At 46.1% G+C, this 26,382-nt stretch overlaps 1 protein-coding gene and 2 long non-coding RNA genes across 7 annotated transcripts in view; 2 read left to right on the plus strand and 1 right to left on the minus strand.

The window, feature by feature from the left end:
* LRP1B (LDL receptor related protein 1B) overlaps positions 1 to 26,382 on the plus strand; it is a 1,166,776-nt gene that overhangs the window by 795,221 nt on the left and 345,173 nt on the right. The gene's annotated exons all lie outside the window — the stretch shown is intronic.
* Positions 4,042 to 4,745, minus strand: LOC140707442 (uncharacterized). Its single transcript, XR_012087508.2, has 2 exons — positions 4,486 to 4,745; positions 4,042 to 4,344 (listed from the first exon to the last, which is right to left on the minus strand). It is a non-coding gene; the product is annotated as an uncharacterized LOC140707442 (long non-coding RNA).
* LOC140703147 (uncharacterized) lies at positions 4,111 to 5,239 on the plus strand. Its single transcript, XR_012082499.2, has 2 exons — positions 4,111 to 4,245; positions 5,048 to 5,239. It is a non-coding gene; the product is annotated as an uncharacterized LOC140703147 (long non-coding RNA).

Raw genomic sequence — 26,382 nt, forward strand, 5'->3', positions numbered from 1 at the left:
TTCCATGTAAGTTTCAAAATAAATATTTTCCACTGCTGACCTTAAGCCTATCTCTGTACATTTTCTCGACATATCCATTTCTCCATACACGTTCTTTAAATACCCTGAGATGCTAGGAACAGAACCACCTACATCAGATCCATGTGCTCTGCAAATGGGATGTAAATTCTCCCTCCAAGGGCTACCACATAACTAATGTTGTATAATTAATGCAAACCCAGTGAGTTGTTCGCCTGTTCCAATCTACAGTTCAGTTAAGCTGCAAGGCCTGTTACAACATGTTCACTATTCCATTATTGTATGTCTATCTGAGAAACCTGGGGGGAGGGGGGGTTTGCTGTCTTGAATGTAATGATGAAAGTGGCTAGTCCCTGTGTCTAGCCCAGAAGCATTCTGGGATCTGTAGTCCAAAAACTGTTTGTAGTAGTTTAACTGTTTGTTTCAGCTCCTCCTCCTCAGCCTATGGATACGAGCCTGCTGATAGGCTGTTCTAAGGGGCCTTGTGGGTTTTAAAAAACCCCGGGTCGTTCATCTCTTTCCTTTCCCCACATGTCTGTTGGAGGCTGAGGTAAGGTCCGTGCTTTTGAATTGGGGGGGGGGGGGGGGGGCTGGGAAGAAATAGAGCAGCCATTTTATTTGGGCCACTGGAAAAATAAGTTTTTTAGCATTATGCAATGGTTGGGAAGGGGGGTGGGGGTGGGGGAATGTTAAGATTTTAGAATGCCTGTCCCTGCTTTTTCAAAGGAAGAGTCCCCCCTCCCTTTTCAAAGGCATAGTGAAGGTTAAATGGCCCAACAGAGCACGTGGGGGAGGGGTGGTCTGTTTCTCTGAGATAACACAAATGAACATGAGGAAACATTTTTTGCTTTATTTAATTGTGCCCCCCTATTGTTTTTTAAATGTTTTGAAAGAAATGCCCCCCCCCTATCAAAAGATATTTTTTGTAGTTCTGTTAGGGCCATGCTGCAACTTTAGCAGAGAGTCTTTAAGAGGCCACAATGCCACAATGTTTTTGTCTTTTATCTTTTTTAAATTTTTCTATTGTTTTTGTCAATATAATAACACACAAAAGTTCCACTGTTAAAAGTAACATTCTGCACAGTGGAAGGTTTTTGTTTTGCTTTGTGTTTGTTTTAATATTTTCTGCATCCCTTTAAAATGAGTGGGGCAGAAATTCTTGGTGCCTAGTCTCAGGGCTGGTGCAAAACAGTCCTGCCTGGAGGTATTGCGTCTGATGGGGGTATAGGATAGGCATGCTACTCTTTGTGCTCGACCCTGTCTATTTTCAGACATTTTGCCATCATATCTGCCAGCCTCTTTTGCTTCTCATCTGCTGGATCTTCAGCACAGCATTGTCTCCTAAAGCTATTGGACATGTCCTGTGTTAACATTCTCCATTACCTTTCAGGGATGCTAGTCTAACAGAATGTACATTAAGAAATAAGAGCTTATTAAGAATAGCTGTAATACCTGTTTGAATGATTTCTGTGTTATTTTATCTTTGAGTTATGTTGTGTAGAAGCCTCCAACCCCCGCTGTACACAAATAAAGGGATTATACAGATTGGGGCCAACCTGTCCTGTGTTCTTTAGAAAATGCCCCAATCCACACCATTCCTGAATCCAGACACTGTCTAGGCATTTCCCAAACACCTTTAAAACAGAACAAAATCCCCATGAATGTGGGAAAATGCAAATAAGCATCTTAAAAAGTAGAGATATCACCTTGCCAACAAAGGGCCACATAGTCAAAAATATGGTTTTTCCTGTAGCGATGTATGGAAGTGAGAGCTGGACCATAAAGAATGCTGACCCCCGAAAAATTGATGCTTCTGAAATGTGGCAACCCTAATAATATGAGAAATGTTCAAGGAGATGGTTTATCATTGCTGTCACACTCCCAGGGAATTTCTGGCCTTGTTTTAATAGTTCTATATCGTCTTCCTGGTGACATTAGTTCAACTTTTTAAAAAAGTTAACTTGAATTCTAACTTCCTGGAGAGGCCTGCACAGAAAAGATGCCATTCTGTTCAAGAATTAAAACAATCCTACACACTTTGTGAAACTAGCCTTCCAAGGAGCTGCATGCTTAAATTCTGAAGACCAATAGCCAAACAAAGCAAACTAATATGTATAATCTCAGAAGCGGGAGAAGCTTGTCCTTTGAGACTTAAAACCCACATTAGTTAAGACAGGTTATGTCTAGCAGACATTTGTTGAGTAAGTTAACTATGATACAATTAGTTAATACATTTAGTTATGTAAAAGTATTGTATGTCATGAAAATGAAGTTTCCTTGCTGTGACTGCTATATAACTGAATATTCAGGTTAGCAAACAGGTCTCAGAGGGAGGCACCATAAATTGCTATCCTGCCCTCATAAAATGAACTTAAGTCACTTTATATTGTGTTTTGTACTGTCAGGAGTTGTATTCTGGCAGTGTGGCAGGAAACAAATACAATAAATAACGTTTATTTCCTGTTTATGATAATAAAACATGTTTTCCCTTAACTAAACAAAGTATTCTTGACCCATATATGTTCATTACCTCTCTCTTCTTTCCTGCCCCCCATCCCAATGTTTCGTTAGATGTTCTGCTACTTTGTCTTTCTGTCTCCAGAAATATTCCTTCTTTTTCAATATTTTATATTTCACTTTTTCACGTATTTTATAGAGCTTAGCAGCATAAGAATGCATTGTGGCATTCTTTTTTCTCTGCATACTGTTGAACATAAATATGTTTAGTTGGAAAATGTTTGGATATGCAGTTGGAAATTTTTTTAAAATGACAGGATATGCACATCTGTCTGTTAAAAACTTCAATGAAAGGCAGTGTCATGTAATACAATTTCTTTATGGTTAGGAAGTGCTTGATTTCCAGACTTAAATCAAACCAAACCATATTAAAACTACTTCTTTCTGACTACTCTTCTTGACTTTCATTAGTACAAAAAAGCTACAAATACTAGTGTAACAGCCACTAAACCAACAATTCAGTCTGAAGATTCGTGTTTGTTTGTGTATGGACTGTGTAAGAGGGCATTTGTGCAGCTGGAAAAACTGTTTTTAAGAAGGCCCTGATGTTATGAACCGCTAAGAACAATACTTAAAATCCCCTTAGAAGAGATTTGCTCTTTGTTGAGCAGACCACACCAAGGGGTCCCTTTTAAAGAGAAAATTCCACAGATCTTTTCTTGGACCTCCTTGCCTGATTTTACAGTGGAACCCAGTCTAACCTACAGTTGGGACATCTCAGATGGGGGAAGACATTTTACGTTTTCATAAGAGCCACATAAGGAAGGTGATGATCTGATCTAAATCTCTTTCTCAAGTGCTGTTTTGCCCTTGAAGTACTCAGTGTTGTGTAGTGGGCAGAGTGGCGGATTAGGAGGCCTGGGTTTGAATCCCTGCCATGGAAAGTCACTAGGGGAGTGGAACTCCTTTAAATATCACACTTACCTTGAAAGTCCTACTAGGGTTGCTATAACTTGCTTCCTACTTGATTGCACATGACAACAATTTTACCCTTTAAATATCTTTAATAATGTGCTACATTTATGTATTACTTTAGTGAATAATATAATCAGAATGGAAGGACTACTCTTTCAAAACCCATGTTCTCATGTTCAACTTGGCATCTTAAGCTGGAAAAGGGGGAAGTCTTTGCTTGCAGATGCTTCTTACACAGTGTAAACTCTAATAATGTTATGTCCTAAATTGCACAAGATCTTCCACAATTGCAGGAGATAACCACTGTTTTAAGCATAGTGTGGGTGAGAGGAGCATCCCGACATCAATGACAAGATTAAATAAGCATTTCCTGTGGGATAAACATTCAGCACAGCACTGGTGTGGAGTGGGTAACAGAGTTCTTTCCATAGTGTAAATAGAAGCTTATAAATTGCTGTATCGAAAAGTCAGTTTTAAGCATTATGTTTGGCCAGTTTTAAGCGGTAAAACTCAGGTTAGTATAACCACATGACATTCAGATTAGCTTAATTTTGTTTTAACCTGTTATAAATATATACAAATATGCACAAGTTATGGTAGAATAAAAACTTTATTAAAAACAGTATATTATAAGGGTATTGTAAAACATACATCTAAACCTCAGGGGTTTGTAGAAACACATGAAATACACGCCAGATTTACAGTCTCTATATTCCTGCAGGGCGATTTCTCATCATCAACAGCCTGACCCTCTCCGGTGGATGCGCTTGAAACATTGTCGTCTGCCTCTTTCAGGTAATTTCTATGCGCCCAATATCCGCAGTCGCACTCAAGCCCGCCATCATAACCGTCGTGTCCAGGGTCCTCCTGTGTTTGAGCTTGAAACAAGCTCTCCTGTGATTTAAAATGAAACAAGGGTTTAGTCATTTTTAAAAGGACCTTAAACCCCCAACCCTAGCATAAATCCCTAACTATGGCTTTTTAAAAGCCCTTATAACAGGCCCCTAGCTACGTCTTTTAGAAAATTGATCTTACCATGTTGACTTGAGGCTCCTCGACTTGATGCTCTGTAGCCTCCTCATCTTCCTCAGCACCCCCCATCAGAGTACAGGCCATCTTTCTTCTGCTTTTCTGTTTGGGTTTTGCGGTAAAGACAAAGAGGTCTTCTGCAGACTTGCCTGGAGTTTGGTTTTCTTTGTCCTCCATCTCCTTTAAGACACACCGATCTCTGCAAAGAGCTACAAGCTACGCAGAAACAACTCCGTGGCTTTTCAGCAACCGCTGTGGGCTTGCCTAAGGGCATGCCGAGACATGGCACACCCCTTTCTATCCAAACCAACCCAACCCACCCCTACAATCGCTCCCCATTGGACTATAGGGGCCGCCTGATGTTTTGTATAGTTACACATTCTTTAAGTTGCAAGCTTTTTTCAAAAATGTATAGCCGTTATGAGTGCTGTCTATTTTGTGTCTTGTTATGTGGAAAATGTTTTACTTTGGATAGTCTTAAAACAGTTTTACTAAAAGGTGGGTTTTATTTATTAATTAATTAATTTGTTTGTTTGTTTGTTTGTTTGTACTCTTCAACTTATTGCAGGTTTCTACTGGAAAGAACGGTCAATACCGGAGAACTCTCCAAAAACACTGCTGGGGCCTTTCCAAGACAGGCCGCCTTAGGACCACACAGCCCCTTCAACCAAACCCATTGGTCTACAGAGCCGGCTGATGTTTTTGATAGTTACATATTGTCTTTAAGTTACAACCTTTTTTCAAAAGTTTCTAGGCCTTATGAGAGCTGTCTGTGTCTTTAAGTTGCAAGCTTTTTTTTTCCAAAAGTCTCTAGGCATTTGAGGGCGGATGGTCACTTTTGACTTTCTTAACTTGATGATTCTGTTTGTGAAAGATGTTGAGAAGGCTATGGCTTAAAGCTCTATGAGGGATGCCTGGAAAATCAAAAGGGGCTTTAACAAACACACACACATAGAGAGATTCTAGGAATCTTCCTTGGGTATAAACATGTGGAAAACATGTTTTCTTTGAATCGTATTAAAGCCATTTTACTAAAAACATGGGGGGGGGGTTGTACTGTTCAACTTATTGCTCCTCACTATTTCAAGCACACTTACTAAATCTACGTTCAAGCGTCTGAAAGCTCAGTGATCCTGCTGTCCACTGATTTTCGTTGGGAAACAGAAATGACTTATTTTTTCACCCCACAGCCAAACTGCGTTGAATTTTTGTAATCAATAATTGTTTTAACCTATTATAAACGTGTACTCCTAAGTGGGTTTTATTTTTGTATTTTGCAGAAGGAGCCACAGAGGTTGGTAATTTGTTAAGGTGACAATGTAGAAATATTACTTGGTAAATCTTCAATATCTTTGAGCACCCATTGTGGAAATACAACTTAACACACTCTAAAAACACTGATACTTTTGATAGTGGTACTAGAAAGTATTTTTATTTCATTTATTGTGATCAGGTACAACAGCAGCCACACATAAATATGGTTGATCTAGATCTACTCGGATCACCCGCACGAGCCAGGAGGAGAGGTTGAGCAGCCTAACGCCGAGGGAGGCCCGGAAAGAAAGGACACGAAACCGGGCCTTCTTGGAGGTGTCTCCTCGCCTCTGGAACAATCTCCCTCCTGAGATCCGCGCTGTCCCCACTTTGGGCACTTTTAAAAGACAATTAAAAACATGCTATACATTCAGGCCTTCCCTCCAGTTAATATCTGACTTTTCTGTTTATTCTCTCCTTATGTATTTTCTATTGTTGTATTCTGTTTGTGTTTGTTTTTTTGTATTGTGGTCTTTTAGACCAGATGGGTAGGGTATAAATCAAATAAAGATCCTCCTCCTCATCATCATCACCCTCATGTCCAGGGCCCTCCTGATGCTGAGGCATGCCCTAGGGCAAACCTTTCTAGCCAAACCCCCTCCAACCGCTCCCCATTGGTCTACGGGGTCGTGGGGTGGCACGCAACCTCGGGGACCAATCCTCAGGCCACCCCAGGGTCACGGGGGACCCCTGCCTCTAGGAAAAGGCTCCTATAGGCTCACGGGGCCCCCCGAAATCCCTGACGTCACGCAGGGGGCTGGGGCAAGCCGAGACATGGTCTACGACCACCCCTTTTCTAGCCAAGGACCTCCAACCGCTCCCCATTGGTCTACGGGGTCGTGGGGTGGCACGCAACCTCGGGGACCAATCCTCAGGCCACCCCAGGGTCACGGGGGACCCCTGCCTCTAGGAAAAGGCTCCTATAGGCTCACGGGCCCACCCGAAATCCCTGACGTCACGCAGGGGGCTGGGGCAAGCCGAGACATGGTCTACGACCACCCCTTTTTCTAGCCAAGGACCTCCAACCGCTCCCCATTGGCCTACGGGGTCGTGGGGTGGCACAACCCCTCGGGGTCCAATCCTCAGGCACCCCTAGGGTCACGGGGGACCCCGGACTCTAGGGAAAGACCCCTATAGGCCCACGGGGACCCCCACAACCCCTGACGTCACCGTTCGGACCACCCCTTCCGCCGGAAGGGGCCTGGGTCCAGCCTAGGCGCCGGAAGTCCCTCCCCTTCCGGTCCAGGGTCCCAAAAGGGGGCGTGGCACCTGTCAAAATTGAGATTGAATAAAGCTACCACTATCCTACTACTTTTGACATTGTGGCCAGGGTTCCTAGAAGAGAGAGAGAGGACTTAGTGGCAACACAGTTTATACTGGATCATCCTCCAGGTCAGAACACATACAAAGAGACGCAGTAGGCAGGTACTTGTGTTGCACTTGACAATATGTGTGATGATTGCCTTGAATTACCCCTTAGTCTGTGACTAAGTGAAGACTTTCAGAGCAGACTTGTTGTCGGTGTCTCAGCTTTTACGTGTACTGAATTCAAAGTAAATTTAAAGTGAAACAATTTCAGCCTTAACAATCATTTGAATCATGGAGACAATGTTACTGCAAATTTCCCCATAGTTTTCTAACAAGAGCTGTCACAGTGACTATTGAAGCCTTACTGTTTCCTAGATATAAATGGGATCATTTGGTTCCTGGCAAGATTCCCCCCCCCCGCAAGCCTCACTGATTCTTTTTTTATCACTCAAACATGAGCAAAAGTATATGGGAGGCAGAAGTGTACTTCAAAATTGGCAGGGCAGGGTACACAATATACAATCCGTTTGCTTCCCAGTTAGCTCATAAATACTCATTAACAACATTTAGGCTAATACAGTATATATTAAAATTTCAGAATCACTAAAAAGTGTTAATTGTGTCTTTTGATCTTTAGCTCATATACCTCGGGGCTGGATGGGTGGAATGACCCTGTTTGCTGCTGTTTCCTTCCAGAACTTTGTCATTCTGTTACAGACATGACTAGACTGCAAACTTGAACAATTATACTGTGACTTTTGCTTTCCTTGACTGGATGTGAGATGAGTGCATTCTGAGGCCCATTTAGTTTAAGAGGGAAAAGAGAGAGAAAAAGATGGCTAGGAAGAGATGTAATGGTGGCTTAGCTGGTGCAGTTTTGCAAAATAAATAAATAAGTTAATTTAAAAAAATAACATTTAAGAAAAAGAAAGAAAGAAAAAGTCAGCTTTCATGCAGCAGCAACCTTCCTTATCTAGCACCAGAACAGCAAATGATAGACTGCTGTTACTAAGGCTGGAACTACACAGTGGGAAAAATGGAGATGGATCTGCCTGTGAAATCACACCTGGGAAGTTCTGTTTTCCTGCCCTCAAGAAGAATCTTGAAAAGTATGTAACTTCTTACAATTTTGAAGACAAATTTTGAAGAAGCTATGTCTCTTGTGTCTTGAAGGACACAAGAGATATAGCTTCCTGATAAATACTTTAAATAGCAAGCATTACATACCCAGGTTTACTAGAGTTTGCTGTAGATAGTTTATCTTAGTGAAAACTAGGAACTGGACTTGTATCTATAGTCTTCCTCATCCCATCTGTCCCTTCCCACTGCTACAAGCCCCATTCTTCTCCCCCTTGACAATTTCTCCTTCCTGGTGCAAGTCCTGCCCTCCCCTTTCCTTTCTGCATTCCCTGCCTGCCTCCATAAGCCCTGCTCTTCACCCCTCCTCCTGTTCTCTCCCCACTGCGGCAAGCCCTGTTCTTTCCCACTACCCGTTTTTCCCCTGCCCCAGCTCTTCAAATGGAAGTTCCTTGCAAGACTCATTCTGGAAACCACAAGACCTATAAAATGAAATAGACACACCCCAAAAAGAAAGGAATCTTTTCCCCCCCTTCCTGCACAACCCTAGTAAAAACATGTGAGCAACGGTACAGATGGAAAGCAAGTTACATTTTGTGCAAAAGCATGATGAAAGACTGCCAGGCCTGGAAAAATGTCCTCCTTGATATCTGTAGGAGGAATTGTCAGTTGCATTTGAAACCAAAAGGCAATACATATTATAATGTTATCAGAATTATGTAAGGAAGTATTGTGATTGTACAAGGAAGTGAAGAAAGTCCGTGTAGCTTTGGGTTTTAAAACAATCAAAACCTTATGGTATTTTGAAACCTAAAAGGTATGATATTTGATTTAATGGCTTTACTCATTGAATCATGCCTTTAAAAATAGATCTATAGTGCACTTTAAAAATAAAAAGAATAAACGATTTTAAAATTTAAAAAAATGGAAATCTAATATATATTTTTCCTCATAATTGGGAAAAACCTACGGAAACACAGCTGTACCTCACTGTGAATTGCTTAATCGAATTACATTGCTTAAGTTTAAAGGGCATTCAATTATATTGCAGCAGATTGCAGATTATGTGAGGGGGGAAAATCTTATCAGTGATGAAGGCAGCAGTGTTTCAGGATTATGCCCTATCTCTCCAGCAGATAGGAGAAATATAGATATAGGTATAATAGTGAGATAATACTAGGCTGCCACTTTGTTTACCTTTTTGAAGCTTTAGCCTCCAGCATCAGCTGCACACCAAGCTTCTTTGTAATTTGTTAATTTTATTAACTCTGTGTGGTTTTCAAGATGCACTTTCACCTATGTGGGGAAGAAATGTATGGAGGTAGTTATAGTGTATAACCTCAAATCAAACTGCCTGGCAACAGGCTGGAGCTTGTGAGGGAAAGCGAAGCTAGACTACACCGAAATAAAGTCCTATCTTTGCCACAGATGCCCAGATAAGTTATGTCATCTTTTGTGTGTAGTTTGGTCAGATGTCACCATCCACATACACTGCATGCTTGAAACTACCTGAGCTGGAATAATGACATAAATATTTAGACTTCATTGAATAAGAATGCTGTTTTATTAGTTATTCTCTTCTAAAAGCTAGATTCATTTCACACTCATTTCACATGCTAGCAAGGTTATGCTCAAAATCCTACAAGGTAGGCTTCAGCAGTATGTGGACCGAGAACTCCCAGAAGTACAAGCTGGTTCTTCATCGTGGTCTTCTGTGAATGCACACAAAGGGTTAATACCAGCGCCAGCGTTGGGCCTCTCGGAACATTCTCTAGCTGCAAGAGAAAAGTAACAATGTTTAGGACTACCCCTACTGCGCACGCCCAGCCTAACCGTCCCTCAGTTCCATTTTTCCGCCTAGCGGTTTGGAGCCTCTCGTCTTAGCTGCGTCTATTTGCGATCTATTTGATTTCTTGGTTTTGACCTAAGCTTCGCTCACGGACTACCCTAGCGCTTTTCCCTTCAACTTGACGACTCGGTTATCTATTCTTGGCTTTACTCGGACTGATATCGGACTGCTCTGCTTTATCCCTTGAACTAGTCGTTTCGGTTTTGCTTACTGCCCTATGTCCCCTTCCGGGCCATTCAGCAGGTGTGTGATGTGCGACCGCAAAATTCCCCACCAGGACGGCCACGATACTTGTCTGTATTGTTTAGGGGAATCGCACAACTCCAAAACTTGCCCACACTGCAAAGCTTTCACTAAAGCCGCTCTTAAGGCTCGCCAGCAGCGCCTTAAACTCCATCTGTGGGAGTCAACGTTGTCTTCCACGGCGCCCTCGGAGGGGGAAATGGCTTCCACTTCTCGAGCAGCTCCTGTTCAGTCGGTCGTCTCCAAAGTTTCCAAAATGTCGAAAAAATCCGCGTCGTCGAAATCGGCCGCTCCTGCTTCGAATCCCGAGCCTCCGGCTCCGAAACTTAAGCCGTCGAAGACATCCAAAGCCAAGGCAGCCGCCCAGCTTAAAATGACATCCATTCGACTTTCTCCGAGCTCGGGCTCCATCCCATCACCGATTCTCGAGGAGCTGTCGAGACGCTTCGAGGCCTCGTCCGAGGCACCCGCTCCTCCTCCGGTTCGACGCACTGAAGTGGTACCACCATCGGGAATGTCTTCCCCGACGCCGAGCCAGTTAGTCGGTGTCACTACTGGTCTCACTTCTGCCCCACATAGCCCTTTTCCTGCGGGCCAGGGGTCGCCTCCCGTGTCGATCTCGTCCGTGCACTCGGACTCGAGATCTCCCCGAGACAGGGTACCTCGTTCACCTGTGCGTTCGAGGTCGAAATCTCCTCGAGGCAAACGCTCCCGCACGGAGAAGCATCGCTCCCCGAGCCGGTCCCCTTCCTCCGGCCGCTCGAGGTCGAAGTCTCCTCGACGTAAACGGTCGAAGAAGAGACATCGAGCTTCCACTCAGTCCGACTCTTCCCATCGTTCAGACTCGAAATCCTCTAAGCGCAAACGCTCTAGGAAGAAGCGCCGCTCCCATCGGCGTCGTAGCAAGCATCGACGTCGATCCTCTTCTTCCTGCTCGGCGGATTCCGACCACCCTAAGCGTCGTAAGCGCCATCGACGTCGACGCGAGCGTTCGAGGTCTCTTTCCTCGTCTTCGACGTCTGCATCTTGAGACCGGTACCGCAAAAAGATCCAGTACATATACCTGTCTTCTTCCCCGGAGTCGAACCGGCCTCGACGTCGACGCCGAGCTATTCGAGTCGGAGACCAGCCTCCTACGATACCTGTTGCCCCTCCGCCGCAACCGGTTCCTTCCACCTCGGCGCCAACTGCGGTCCCAACTCGACCCCCGACAGCGCCGGTCGACATCGAGAAACCCCCTCCAAAGAAGAAGAGGGATGTCTTCTCCTCCGATCCAGATGAGGTGTCCACGGAGCAGTCTTCTGACTCCGCTCAGGAACAACCCCCACCCCTGCCACCGCACGATTTACCTCCGGGTGATCTGGTGCTTTCGGATACGGGTGATCCTCACGCCCCTTCTCCATCTGAGGATTTTTCTTCCTACTCTCAGATGATGTCCAGACTTGCCAAGACACTGAAACTGGACTTGAATCTCCCTTCGCCTCCGGGTGAGGACTTGTTCTTCGGGGACATCAAGAAGGACAGTACCGCTCCCCCTAGTATAGCCTTTGTGCCTGTAGTTATGGAGGCCATTAAGGAGTTCTGGGCTCAGCCTGCGACTACACCTAATGTCCCTCGTCGCACAGAACACTTCTACAAGATTCATGGGACTGACACTCACTTTTTACTCAAGCATCTGATTCCAAACTCACTCATTGTTGAAACAAGCTGTTCAAGGCCTTCCGCCAAGGCCCACGTTACTCCAGTTGACAAGGAAGGTAAAAAACTGGAAATCATCAGCAGGAAGATCTACTCCCTTGTCACCTTGTTACTTCGAGTCATAAATTATCAGACTGTTCTAGGAGTGTATCACAAACAGTTATGGCTTAAGCTTTTGCCAGGACTGAAATTGATACCTGAAGACACCCGGCAAGCTTTCCTAAACTCATATGAGGAAGCTCAGACGGTATCCAAGTATGAACGTCTTTCCATCAGGCATGCAGCAGAGATCTCTGCCAGGGTTCTCATGTCTGCCATCTCTATCCGGCGCCACGCCTGGCTCCGTTCTGCAGACATAATGGAAGACGTCAAGTCAAAGGTTGAGAGCCTCGCCTTTGACGCTACCGGGCTGTTCAACGAAAAGACTGACTCCCATTTAGAAGACCTTCACAAGGCTAAGAGGACTGCCAAGTCTTACTCTGTTCAGACTCAATCTAGACAGCGACGACCCCAATGGCGTAAATCTTATGGTCAATATCAGCCCTCTCAACAGTACCGTCCTTACAAGCACCTACCTCAGCAGCGCTCTGGCCAGTCCTCTTCTTCTGTCCAGGGCTATCAGGGATACCGGCCTCGCCCGTCCCATCGCCGCCAACCCTTTAAGCCACCTGGCAGGAAACAAAAACAGTGTCTTTGACTTTCGGCCCCCCCATTTTTACCCATTCACCGCCTACCACCCGTCTTCAACCGTTTCTTCATAACTGGTCTACCATCACAACCGACGCTTGGGCTCTAAGAATTATTCAGCACGGTTACCAGCTGGAGTTTATAAGATCTCCTCCGCTCGGTTTCATAAATCATTCTCCATTCGACTCCTCGCTCGAGGAAGAAATATCATCCCTCTTGCAAAAAGATGCCATCTCTACAGTACCACCCCGCGACATACAATGCGTTTTTTACTCCCGCTACTTTGCTGTCTCGAAAAGAGGAGGAGGCATAAGGCCCATCCTCGATCTAAGACTCCTAAACACTTACCTGCGACCCAGACGGTTTCGGATGCTCACCTTAGAGTCCATCATGCACCTGCTGAAGAAAAACAACTGGTTCGTCCTCATAGATCTAAAGGACGCATACTTTCACGTCACTATCCACCCCGACCACCGCAAGTTTCTTCGGTTCATCTTTCAGGGCACAATCTACGAATTCCAGGCCCTACCATTCGGCCTGTCCACAGCTCCCCGGACCTTCACCAAGGTCATGGCCCCGGTGGCAGCTTACCTTCGTCTCAGGGGCATCCACGTTTACCCTTACCTGGACGATTGGCTCGTAGTCTCCACCTCACGGAGACAATCCCTGAGAGACACAAAATTCATCCTGTATCTCCTCTCCAATCTCGGTCTCACTGTCAACAAACAGAAGTCTCAACTCATTCCCTCCAAAACAGTACAATACATAGGGGTCTGCTTGGACGCTGTAAAGGGTCGAGCATTTCTCCCCCCAGAGAGGATACGCAAGATTCAACGAGCCATCAGAAAATTTCTCCCTTGTGCTCGGGTGACAGCCCATCACGCCCAACACCTTCTCGGCCTGATGTCTTCTACAACACCGGCGCTCGCTCACGCTCGCCTCAAGCTCCGGTCGCTCCAATCATGGTTCCTCACCCTTTTCGACCCTATGATGGACAGCCAGAGGAAGCGCCTTCGTGTCACCCCGGAGCTCACCAGACAGCTCCAGTGGTGGATGTACACACCCCACCTCACGGTTGGCCGGCCCTTTCGTCCACTCCGTCTCACCGTTCAGGTCACAACGGACGCCAGTCCGTCCGGCTGGGGGGCCCACTGCGGCCATCACACCATTCATGCCCTCTGGACACCACAGGAAGCCATGCTCCACATCAATCACCTGGAGCTACTTGCAGTTATCAAGGCCTTCAGGTCCTTCCTTCCTCTGCTACAGGGCCGCGGAGTTCAGCTGGTGACGGACAACACTACCACAATGCACTATGTCAACAAGCAGGGAGGAACCCGCTCTCACTCACTCCTGTACCTTTCCATCCTCCTCTGGGAGTGGTGTTACCGTCATCATATCTACCCGGTAGCCATCCATGTGGCTACAGAGGACAACACAGTTGCGGACACTCTGAGCAGGCTTCAGCATCAGACGCACGAATGGGAATTGAACCCTCTGGTCTTCCAGGACGTTTGCCGCCTATGGGGGACCCCAGTGCTGGACATGTTTGCATCCCCTCACAACGCGAAATGTTCCCGGTACGCGTCTCGGGCAGGTCTCGGTCTCCACTCGCTCGGCGACGCATTCATGATCCCCTGGAACCAGGGTCTCTTGTACATATTTCCACCGATTCCGTTGATACAGAGGTCCCTGATCAAACTCCAACGTTCAATGACTCCGGCCATTTTCATTGCACCCTTTTGGCCTCGCCAAGTGTGGTTCCCCACTCTAGTCAGCATGGCTGTGGACTCCATGACCCTTCCGTTGTGGCCGGACCTGCTGACCCAGGAAGCAGGCAAAGTCCTTCACCCCGACCTCGACACGCTCCATCTGACGGCGTGGAGGATCGTCCAGAAATCCAAGAGGTCTTGACCAACGCCGTCAAGCCCTCCACGTCTCGCTTGTATGCCTACAAGTGGAAAAGTTTTTTAAAATTTACCCAGCAGAGGGGTCTTGTCCCCTCCCCTGTATCTCTTTCTACGCTTCTACAGTATCTCCGTTACCTGTTTGATTTTCACCTGTCTATATCTACTATCAAGGTGTACCTTGCTGCGGTTGTCTTCTTCCAACCCAGAGCTTCTCCCTCTTCACGCCTTTTCTCTCACCCTACCGTCAGAATGTTCTTGAGGGGTCTCTCTAACCTCCGACCTCCCGTTCGTCCTCCACTCCCACAGTGGTCCCTCCACTTGGTTCTACATGCTCTCTCCAGACCCCCATTTGAACCCATGGCTACCTGTGACCTCAAGATGCTTTCTTTAAAAACGCTATTCCTGGTAGCTATCACGTCTGCTCATCGAGCTAGCGAGTTGGCAGCTCTCCGTCATGACCAACCTTTTCTTCAATTCTTTAAGGACAAGGTTATGCTTTACCTGGACGTCTCCTTTCTCCCGAAGGTGGTCTCCGACTTCCATGTCAATCAACCACTAATTCTGCCAACCTTGTTTCCGTCTCCGACTACTGATGTTGAACGCATGCTCCACATGCTCGATGTTCGACGGTCCTTAGCTTTTTATGTGTCCAGGACCAAGGACTTTCGCCTGGCCAACAGGCTCTTTCTTTGTTACTTTGGCCCAAAGAAGGGCTGCCCGGCCTCGCCGTCCACGCTCTCTCGGTGGCTCGTATCTACCATCGCCCTTGCCTACGAGCTCAACCACAAAGATCCTCCAGAGGGACTTAAAGCCCATTCCACCAGGGCTGTTGCCTCATCGACTGCCTTACTCCGTGGCGTCGACCTGCCCGACATCTGCCGGTCCGCTACCTGGTCCAATGCCTCTACCTTCATAACCCACTACAGATTGGACATGAGGGCAAGAGAGGAAACCAGATTCGGGAGGGCAGTGTTAGCATCGGCTCTTCAGTGACAGCCCACCATCCGGTTAGTAAGCGTGCTAATCACCCTTTGTGTGCATTCACAGAAGACCACGATGAAGAAAGAAAGGTTACTTACCTGTAACGATGGTTCTTCAAGTGGTCATTCTGTGAATTCACACAATCCCGCCCGGCCTCCCCTCTGTCTGTCTGTCACTGGCATCTCTATGACTCGAGGGCCTATGGCGGACAAATGGAACTGAGGGACGGTTAGGCTGGGCGTGCGCAGTAGGGGTAGTCCTAAACATTGTTACTTTTCTCTTGCAGCTAGAGAATGTTCCGAGAGGCCCAACGCTGGCGCTGGTATTAACCCTTTGTGTGAATTCACAGAATGACCACTTGAAGAACCATCGTTACAGGTAAGTAACCTTTCTATTTTGAAGAGGCAGAGGAACTAGAGACCAAATTGCTACCATGCGTTGGATTATGGAGAAAGCCAGAGAGTTCCAGAAAAATATCTACTTCAGCTTCATTGACTATGCAAAAGACTTTGACTGTGTGGACCACATCAAACTATGGCAAGTTCTTAAAGAAATGGGGGTGCCTGACCACCTTATCTACCTCCTGAGAAATCTATATTTGGTTCAAAATTTGGAAAGACGTACGACAAGACTGTATATTGTCTCCCTGCTTATTTAAGTTATATGCAGAATACATCATGCAAATGGCTGGACTGGATGAATCCCAAGCCGGAATTAAGTTTGCCGGAAGAAATCTCAACAACCTCAGACATGCCATCTGAGTGGTAGATGATACTACTCTAATGGTAGAAAGAGAAGAGGAATTAAAGAACCTCTTAATGAGGGTGAAAGAGGAGAGCACAAATATTGATCTGAAGCTCAACATAAAAAAAAAAACTAAGATCATGGCAACTGGTCCCATCACCTCCTGGCAAATAGAAAGGGAAGATATGGAGGCAGTGACAGATTTTACTTTCTTGGGCTCCATGATAACTGCAGATGGTGACAGTAGCCACAAAATTAAAAGGCCCCTGCTTCTTGGGAGGAAAGCGATGACAAACCTAGACAGCATCTTAAATAGCAGAGACATCACCTTGCCGACAAAAGTCCTCATATTCAAAGCTATGGTTTTTCCAGTAGTGATGTATGATGGAAGTGGGAGCTGGACCATAAAGAAGGCTGACCGGTGAAGAATTGATGTTTTTGAATTGTGGTGCTGGTGGATACTCTTGAGAGTCCCCTGGACTGCAAAGATAACAAACCTATCCATTTTTGAAGGAAATCAACCCTGAGTGCTCACTGGAAGGACAGATCCTGAAGCTCCAATACTTTGGTAATCTCATGAGAAGAGAAGACTCCATGGAAAAGACCCTGATGTTGGGAAAGTGTGAAGGCAAGAGGAGAAGGAGACAAAAGAGGATGAGATGGTTGGACAGGGTCATGGAAACTACCAACATGAATTTGACCCAACTCCGGGAGGCAGTGGAAGATAGGAGGGCCTGGTGTGCTCTGGTCCATGGGGGCACGAAGAGTCAGACATGACTTAATGACTAAACAACAACAATAAAGCTAGATATGACATTCTATCTGAAATTCACCAGCCAGTGAATTTCCTCATGGCTACACCTAGCATGGAAAAGATAATGCCTCTTAGCAAATGTTGACAGGACTAACCCATGCAGTCAAAATACACTTTTCTGCCAGATCTACTTTCCTTCTACTTAGAGTGGTGCTGTATAAGCACTGTTTTCAAATTCTTATAGGTACTTTATATTATGTTCCTTTGATACCCCTTCTCTTTCAAATGAAGTTCTCACTTGAATCAGAAAGTGGAGAGAGAATGTTAAAATGGCTCATGGAGCAAAAAAACAAACAAACAAACAAAAAACGGAACTCTATGTGAAGCATTATGGTTTGGCCAACAGTTATGAAGTCTACCATGCAGACATTACTTTGAAGTGTCCTTAGGGCCAGACTAGACCTTCTCTCTTCTAAACTGAAACTGCAAGCAAGAAATCGGAAGAAGACCGAGACTAGAAAGGGCAGTAATGAAGGAACTAGAAAAGATCCTGAAGTGTAAGGATGTCTCATTGGAGATCAAGACCAAGATCATCCACACCCTTGTATTCCCAAACACCATGTATGGGTGTGAAAGCTGGACAGGTAAGAAAGCTGAGAGGAAAAAAATGATTACTTTGAAATGCAGTGCTGGAGGAGAGCTTTGTGAATACTCTGGATTTCCAGAAAGACAAACAAATGGGTCCTAGATCAAATCAGGTCTGAACTATCTCTGGAGGTAGAAATGATGAAGTTGAGGCTGTCCTACTTTGGGCACATCAAGAGAAGGCAGGATTCCCTGGAAAAGACCATAATACTGGGAAATGTGGAAAGCAGCAGGAAAAGAGGAAGACCAAATAAAGGGATGGACTGATTCCCTAAAGAAAGCCACAGGCTTGAGTTTACAAGAGCAGAGCAGGGCAGTTGAGGACAAGACATTTGGGAGATCACTTATTCATAGGCTTGCTGTAAGTTGGATCCAACCTGATGGCACATAAGAACAACAGAGACTTTACAAAGAGGGTTTGTTGCTGAAAGTTGAAATACTGAAATATTGCCGAAATATTAAAATACTGACCTTAGTCTGAAAAACTTTCCCAGTCTCTCATAGCTTGCAAATTAGTCTGTTTAGTTTTGTGTTTGGTACAGATGGGTTTTAAAGTTTAAGGGGAAGCCTAGACAGTGTATTTTGAGACAGAGTCAGCCACTTGCAGTTTATTCAAAACTATGATTACAGAATCTCAGCTAGGAAGTATACTTCAGATGACGAAAAAAAATATCATGAAGTCCAATAATTAGCAAGTATTGTCAAGGAATTGGTTCAAACTCAGACTTTTAAGAATGAGGCACTGAAAATCTTGGTCCTGGTTAGATGAATTTGTCAGTGTCAATTTCTCTCACATTAAAAATAAGTCTGTAGTTTTCTCCCTCTCATATATGAAGAAAACAGCTGTCATGGGGCGGGGGGAGTTCCCTTTAAAAACCCTAAATCATCAATCTCTATGACATTTGATTAACTTACGAAGATAATCAGTGACATTAGTCCATTTTCTAGAGTTCTTGTGGACACTGAACATAGTTACACAGAGCAGTCCAATGCAAGGTTACTTGTGTTCATTTAATTCATATACAGGTGAGTGTGGAAAGGCTAGTATCCATTTACAAAACATGAGAAGGCAATCTTGGTATTAATCAGAGCTCAGCTGCATTGATTTTAGTTCAGGCTTTATACAACATACGTATAATGAGGATGTGTGACCCATATTAATGATAATTAAAGTGGTTGAAAGAGCAGACAATGGTAGTTAATGAATGACACAGTTGTTCCTCAGAAGATGTATCGACTGTAATCTATAACTATAGATAAGAAATCAAACTGACTTCTTTATTTTCAACTAAGAAAACCAAACATTGGAAAGTTGATAGTAATGAAGAAAAGACTGAGGATGATTATTGTTGATGCATGTGTGTGATCGTTTTTATATATGTTTTGTTTTTCCTTTTCTGCTCTGCCTGTATTTTGTTGTCTGTTCTTAGTGCCCTGTCATATCATGTTTAATCATTTTACCACATTCACATAAGTGAAGATGGTAACAATTATAATTAACACTGTAATAAACCAGATTTATTTTAAGCACTTAACAAACTCATGGCCACTCGCCATACCCAAAGCAGAAGAGCCATCTGTGAAACATCAGATGGAAAACATGTTCATGAAGCTTAGTCTATGACTTTCCAATCAACACTTTTTAGGCATTCACACTGGACTTATGAGGTAGAGGAGTAGGTCCTGAGAATTGTTTTAGTTCCATCCGTTACACCTCTGTATCAGGGAAAGGAATTCTGCCCCTTCAAGTGTTCAGAATTCCAGGTAACTTCTACAGTACATGTATTCAGCAACCCTGGACAGAGTACCATGTGTCTGTTTTGAAATGTCATAGAATCACTGAATAATGGAATTATAAGGGGCCTATAAAGTCATAGAGTCCAACCCTCTCGAGGCAGGAATCCAAATCAAAATATGCTGACAGATACTGTAGTTGCCAAACTTTCTCTTGAATGCCTCCAGTGTTGGAATGCTCACCACTTTCTGAGGTAACTGGTTCCATTGTTGTACTGCTCTAACAATTAGGAATTTTTTTCCTGATACTCAACCCAAATCTGGCTTCCTGTAACATGTGCTCATTATTATGTGTCCCGCACTCTGGGATGATGGAGAACACATCCTGCCCCTCTTCAAATGTTATTTTAAGTATTTGGAAAGTGCTGTCATGCCTTCCCTATGTTTTGTTCTCAGTGCTAAACACACCCAGTTCTTTCAGTCTTTTCTCCTAGGGCTTGGTTTCCAGTCCCCTGATCATCATTGTGGCTGTCCTCTGAACTTGTTCCAGTTTGTCTAAACCTTCTTAAAGTGTGGTTTCCAGAATGGGACACAGTACTCAATATGAGACTTAACTAGTGCCAAATAGAGAGAAACTGGTATTTCACAGGATTTGGGGACTACTTTAGGACTCCTGTATCCATGGGTTACAAGCCCCCTCACGGATGCTGAAAAGTATAGTTTACAATGAACATTATTATAATGGCAAATACTATATATAGCATGGTTGCTCTCTCTCTCTAGTGGTCAGTTGTGATAACTTCATTATTAGGAATATATATATTTATATGATTTTTCTATTAATATGTTAATATTTTAGTTCATGCATAAGTGAATCAGTGGATACTGATCCTGCAGATAAGGGGGTCAATTATAGGTTTTGAGAAAATTATAGGGCAGGAAAAAAATTAAGAAATTTAAAAGAGAAATATAGAAAATGTAAAAAGCAGGAAATTTACATTTATAATGTATAGTACTGCCCAAATATGGTGCTAAGGAATTTACTTCAAGGGAGGGGGCAACTTTACAGCTGAGCTGGCCTAGCTGGTCTGTGTACCAGCAGATAGTTATTCAAGGACACCACTTGTCCACAGGAAAGATGGGGTTCTATGTCACAAAGTTTTGACTAATCCAAAACATCAAAAGTATAAAAACAGAGACTTCTATCATGTTTGTGGGACATCTCCCAAGGGATACAGAAACCAGTTTTTGCAAACAGCAGAGTAATCTCTGCTGGAAATTGGATGAGAATCATCTTAATGTGAATTAGTTACTATGCTTATGCTATGCTCATTTACCGTATTTTTCCATGTATAAGATGCCCCCATAAGATGCTGCGTGTATAAGACACCACTCACCTTTCTAATCCAAAATTAAGAAATCTAAGTGGGGCTTAGCAAGTGTAGGGGGAAAGGGATCAAAGCGCTGCAGGATTGCTTTGATCCCTGCTTTGCCCTCCACTTGTTTTTGTTCTCTCCTCAGCTTACTTCCGTTTGTAAGACGACCCACAATTTTTAGTCTAAAGATTTTAGACAAAAGTATAGTCTTATACACAGAAAAATACAGTATTATTAGTAATAATATGTATTACAATAGAGATTTTTAAGTGACTGTATGAGCGTTTCATCTAACTGATGAGTTTTCACTAAGAAAATAGCTTTTTACTAATGACAAATAGTTTTCCCTTGTATCCTTTGGTTTACTAACTTAAGTTCTTCATCGTGGTCTTCTGTGAATGCACACAAAGGGGTTAATACCAGCGCCAGCGTTGGGCCTCTCGGAACGTTTTCTAGCTGCAAGAGAAAAGTAACAATGTTTAGGACTACCCCTACTGCGCACGCCCAGCCTAACCGTCCCTCAGTTCCATTTTTCCGCCTAGCGGTTTGGAGCCTCTCGTCGTAGCTGCGTTTATTGCGATCTATCTATCTGATTTTTTGGCTTTGACCTCAGCTTCGCTCACGGACTACCCTAGCGCTTTTTCCCTTCAACTTGACGACCCGGTGTATTTTTCTGGCTTTACTCGGACTGATTTCGGACTGCTCTGCCTTATCCTTGGACTTGTCGTTTCGGTTTCCTTGCTGCCTATGTCCCCTTCAGGGCCGTTCAGCAGGTGTGTGGTGTGCGACCGCAAAATTCCCCATCAGGACGGCCACGATACTTGCCTGTATTGTTTGGGGGAGTCGCACAATCCCAAAGCTTGCCCACACTGCAAAGCCTTCACTAAGGCCGCTCTCAAGGCTCGCCAACAGCGCCTTAAACTTCATTTGTGGGAGTCAACGTTGTCGTCCACGGCGCCCTCAGAGGGGGAGATGGCTTCCACTTCTCGAGCAGCTCCTGTTCAGTCAGTCGTCTCTAAAGTCTCCAAAATGTCGAAAAAATCCGCGTCGTCGAAATCGGCCGCTCCTGCTTCGAACCCCGAGCCTTCGGCTCCGAAAGCTAAGCCGTCGAAATCGTCCAAAGCTAAGGCGGCCGCCCAGCTTAAAATGACATCCATTCCACTTTCTCCGAGCTCGGGTTCCATCCCATCGCCGATTCTTGAGGAGTTGTCGAGGCGCTTCGGGGCCTCGTCCGAGGCACCCGCACCTCCTCCTGCTCGACGTGCTGAAGTATTACCGCCTTCGGGAAGGTCTTCCCCGACACCGAGCCAGTTAGTCGCTGTCACTACTGGCCTCGCTTCCGCCCCACATAGCCCTTTTCCTGCGGGCCAGGGGTCGCCTCCCGTGTCGATCTCGTCCGTACACTCGGACTCGAGATCCCCTCGAGAAAAGCTACCTCGATCACCTGTGCGTTCGAGGTCGAAATCTCCTCGAGGCAAACGTTCTCGCACGGAGAAGCATGGCTCCCCGAGTCGGTCCCCTTCCTCCGGCCGCTCGAGGTCGAAGTCTCCTCGAGGGAAACGATCGAAGAAGAGGCATCGAGCTTCCACTCAGTCCGACTCTGGCGATCGCTCGGACTCGAAATCCTCTAAGCGTAAACGCTCTAAGAAGAAGCACCGTTCTCATCGACGTCGTAGCAAGCATCGACGTCGATCCTCTTCTTCCCGTTCAGCGGATTCCGACCGCCCTAAGCGTCGTAAGCACCATCGACGTCGGCGCGACCGTTCGCGGTCTCCTTCTTCGTCGTCGACATCCGCATCTCGAGACCGGTACCGCAAAAAGATCCGGTACATATATGTGTCTTCTTCTTCGGAGTCGACCCGGCCTCGACGTCGACGCCGGGCTATTCGAGCCAAAGACCACCCTCCTACGGTACCGGTTGCCCCTCCACCGCAACCGGTCCCTTCCACCTCGGCGCCACCTGTGGTCCCAGTTCGACCCCCGACAACGCAGGTCGGCATCGAGAAGCCCCCTCCAAAGAAGAAGAGGGATGTCTTCTCCTCTGATCCAGATGAGGTGTCCACGGAGCGTTCTTCTGACTCCGATCAGGAGCAACCCCCACCCTTGCCACCGCATGATTTACCTCCGGGTGATCTGGTGCTTTCCGATACTGGCGATACTCACGCTCCTTCTCCATCTGAGGACTTTTCTTCTTATTCTCAGATGATGTCCAGGCTTGCCAAGACGCTCAAATTGGACTTGAATCTCCCTTCTCCTCCGGGAGAGGACTTGTTCTTTGGGGACATCAAAAGGGACAGTACTGCTCCCCCCAGTATAGCTTTTGTGCCTGTGGTTATGGAGGCCATCAAGGAGTTCTGGGCTCAGCCTGCGACTACACCTAACGTCCCTCGTCGCACAGAGCACTTCTACAAGATTCATGGGGCTGACACTCATTTTCTGCTCAAGCATCCCATTCCAAACTCACTCATTGTTGAGACAAGCTGTTCAAGGCCTTCGGCCAAAGCCCATGTTACCCCAGTTGACAAGGAGGGTAAAAAGCTGGAACTCATCGGCAGGAAAATCTACTCCCTTGTCACCTTGCTACTTCGAGTCATCAATTATCAAACTGTGTTGGGAGCTTATCACAAACAATTGTGGCTCAAGCTTTTACCGGGGTTGAAAATGATACCTGAAGACACTCGGCAAGCTTTTCTTAACTCCTATGAAGAAGCTCAGACGGTATCCAAGTATGAACGTCTTTCCATCAGACATGCAGCAGAAATCTCTGCCAGAGTCCTCATGTCTGCCATCTCTATCCGGCGCCATGCCTGGCTCCGTTCTGCTGACATAATGGAGGACGTCAAGTCAAAGGTCGAGAGCCTCGCCTTCGACGCTACCGGGCTGTTCAACGAAAAGACCGACTCCCATTTGGAGGACCTTCACAAGGCTAAGAGAACTGCTAAGTCCTATTCTGTTCAGACTCAATCTAGACAGCGACGCCCTCAATGGCGTAAATCTTATGGACAGTACCAATCTTCCCAACAATACCGTCCTTACAAGCAACTACCTCAGCAGCGCTCTGGCCAGTCCTCTTCTTCTGTCCAGGGTTATCATGGATACCGCCCTCGTCCTCCCCATCGCCGCCAACCCTTTAAGCCACCTGGCAGGAAACAAAAACAGTACCTTTGACTTTCGGCCCCCCGTTTTCACCCATTCACCACCTACCACCCGTCTTCAACCGTTTCTTCACAACTGGTCCGTCATCACAAACGACACTTGGGCTCTAAAGATCATTCAGCACGGTTACCAGCTGGAGTTTATAAGATCTCCTCCGCTGGGTTTCATAACTCATTCCCCCTTCGACTCCTCACTAGAGGAAGAAATATCATCTCTCTTGGAAAAGGATGCCATCTCTACAGTACCACCTCGCGACATACGATGCGGGTTTTACTCCCGCTACTTCGCCGTCTCAAAAAGCGGAGGAGGCATAAGACCCATCCTCGATCTAAGACTCCTAAACACTTACCTGCGACCCAGACGGTTTCGGATGCTCACCTTAGAGTCCATCATGCACTTGCTGAAAAAGAACAACTGGTTTGTCCTTATAGATCTAAAGGACGCATACTTTCACGTCACTATTCACCCCGACCACCGCAAGTTCCTTCGGTTCATCTTTCAGGACACGGTCTACGAATTCCAGGCCCTGCCATTCGGTCTGTCCACAGCTCCCCGGACCTTCACCAAGGTCATGGCTCCAGTGGCAGCTTACCTTCGTCTCAGGGGCATTCACGTTTACCCTTACCTGGACGATTGGCTCGTAGTCTCCACCTCGCGAAGGCAATCCCTGAAAGACACAAAATTTATCCTGTACCTTCTCTCCAATCTCGGTCTCACTGTCAACAAACAGAAGTCTCAGCTCGTTCCCTCCAAGACAGTTCAATACATAGGGGTCTGTTTGGACGCTGTAAAGGGTCGAGTCTTTCTTCCCCCAGAAAGAATACACAAGATTCGACGAGCCATCAGGAAATTTCTTCCCGGTGCTCGGGTGACAGCCCATCACGCCCAACACCTCCTCGGCCTGATGTCTTCTACAACGCCGGCGCTAGCGCACGCTCGCCTCAAACTCCGGTCGCTCCAATCTTGGTTTCTCACCCTTTTCGACCCCATGATGGACAGTCAAAGGAAACGCCTTCGGGTCACCCCGGAGCTCACCAGACAGCTCCAGTGGTGGATGTATACACCCCATCTCACGGTTGGCCGGCCCTTTCGTCCACTCCGTCTCACCGTTCAAGTTACAACGGACGCCAGTCCGTCCGGCTGGGGGGCGCACTGCGGGCGTCGCACCATTCACGCCCTCTGGACACCACAGGAAGCCATGTTCCACATCAATCACCTGGAACTGCTGGCGGTTATCAAGGCCTTCAGGTCCTTCCTTCCTCTCCTGCGCGGCCGCGGAGTTCAGCTGGTGACGGACAACACTACCACAATGCACTATGTCAACAAGCAGGGAGGAACCCGCTCTCATTCACTCCTGTATCTCTCCATCCTCCTTTGGGAATGGTGTTACCGTCATCATATCTACCCAGTGGCCATCCATGTAGCCACGGAGGACAACACACTTGCGGACACTCTGAGCAGGCTTCATTATCAGACTCACGAATGGGAGTTGAACCCTCTGGTCTTCCAGGACCTTTGCCGCCAATGGGGGACCCCAGTGCTGGACGTGTTCGCATCCCCTCACAACGCAAAATGCTCCCGGTATGCGTCCCGGGCAGGTCTCGGTCACCACTCGCTCGGCGACGCATTCATGATTCCATGGAACCAGGGTCTCTTGTACATATTTCCACCGATCCCGTTGATACAGAGATCCTTGATCAAACTCCGACGTTCAATGACTCCGGCCATTTTCATCGCACCCTTTTGGCCTCGCCAAGTGTGGTTCCCCACTCTAGTCAGCATGGCTGTGGACTCAGTAACCCTTCCGATGTGGCCGGACCTACTGACCCAGGAAGCAGGCGAAGTCCTTCACCCCGACCTCGACACGCTCCATCTGACGGCGTGGAGGATCGTCCAGAAATTCAGGAGGTCTTGACCAACGCCATCAAGCCCTCCACGTCTCGCTTGTATGCCTACAAGTGGAAAAGCTTTCTGCAATTTACCCAGCAGAGGGATCTCACCTCTTCCCCTGTGTCTCTGTCTACACTTCTGCAGTATCTCCGTTACCTGTTCGATTTCCACCTGTCTATCTCTACTATCAAGGTGTACCTCGCTGCGGTTGTCTTCTTCCAACCCAGAGCTTCTCCCTCTTCCCGTTTTTTCTCCCATCCCACTGTCAGGATGTTTTTGAGGGGTCTCTCTAACCTCCGACCTCCCGTTCGTCCTCCACTCCCCCAGTGGTCCCTCCACTTGGTTCTACATGCCCTAGCCAGACCCCCATTTGAACCCATGGCTACCTGTGACCTCAAGATGCTTTCTTTGAAAACGCTATTCCTAGTGGCTATCACCTCTGCTCGTCGAGCTAGCGAGTTGGCAGCTCTCCGTCATGACCAACCTTTTCTTCAGTTCTTTAAAGACAAGGTTATGCTTTACCTGGACGTATCTTTT

Source organism: Pogona vitticeps, chromosome 1 (assembly GCF_051106095.1).
Source record: "Pogona vitticeps strain Pit_001003342236 chromosome 1, PviZW2.1, whole genome shotgun sequence".
In the NCBI taxonomy this organism is placed as follows: Eukaryota; Metazoa; Chordata; class Lepidosauria; order Squamata; family Agamidae; genus Pogona; species Pogona vitticeps.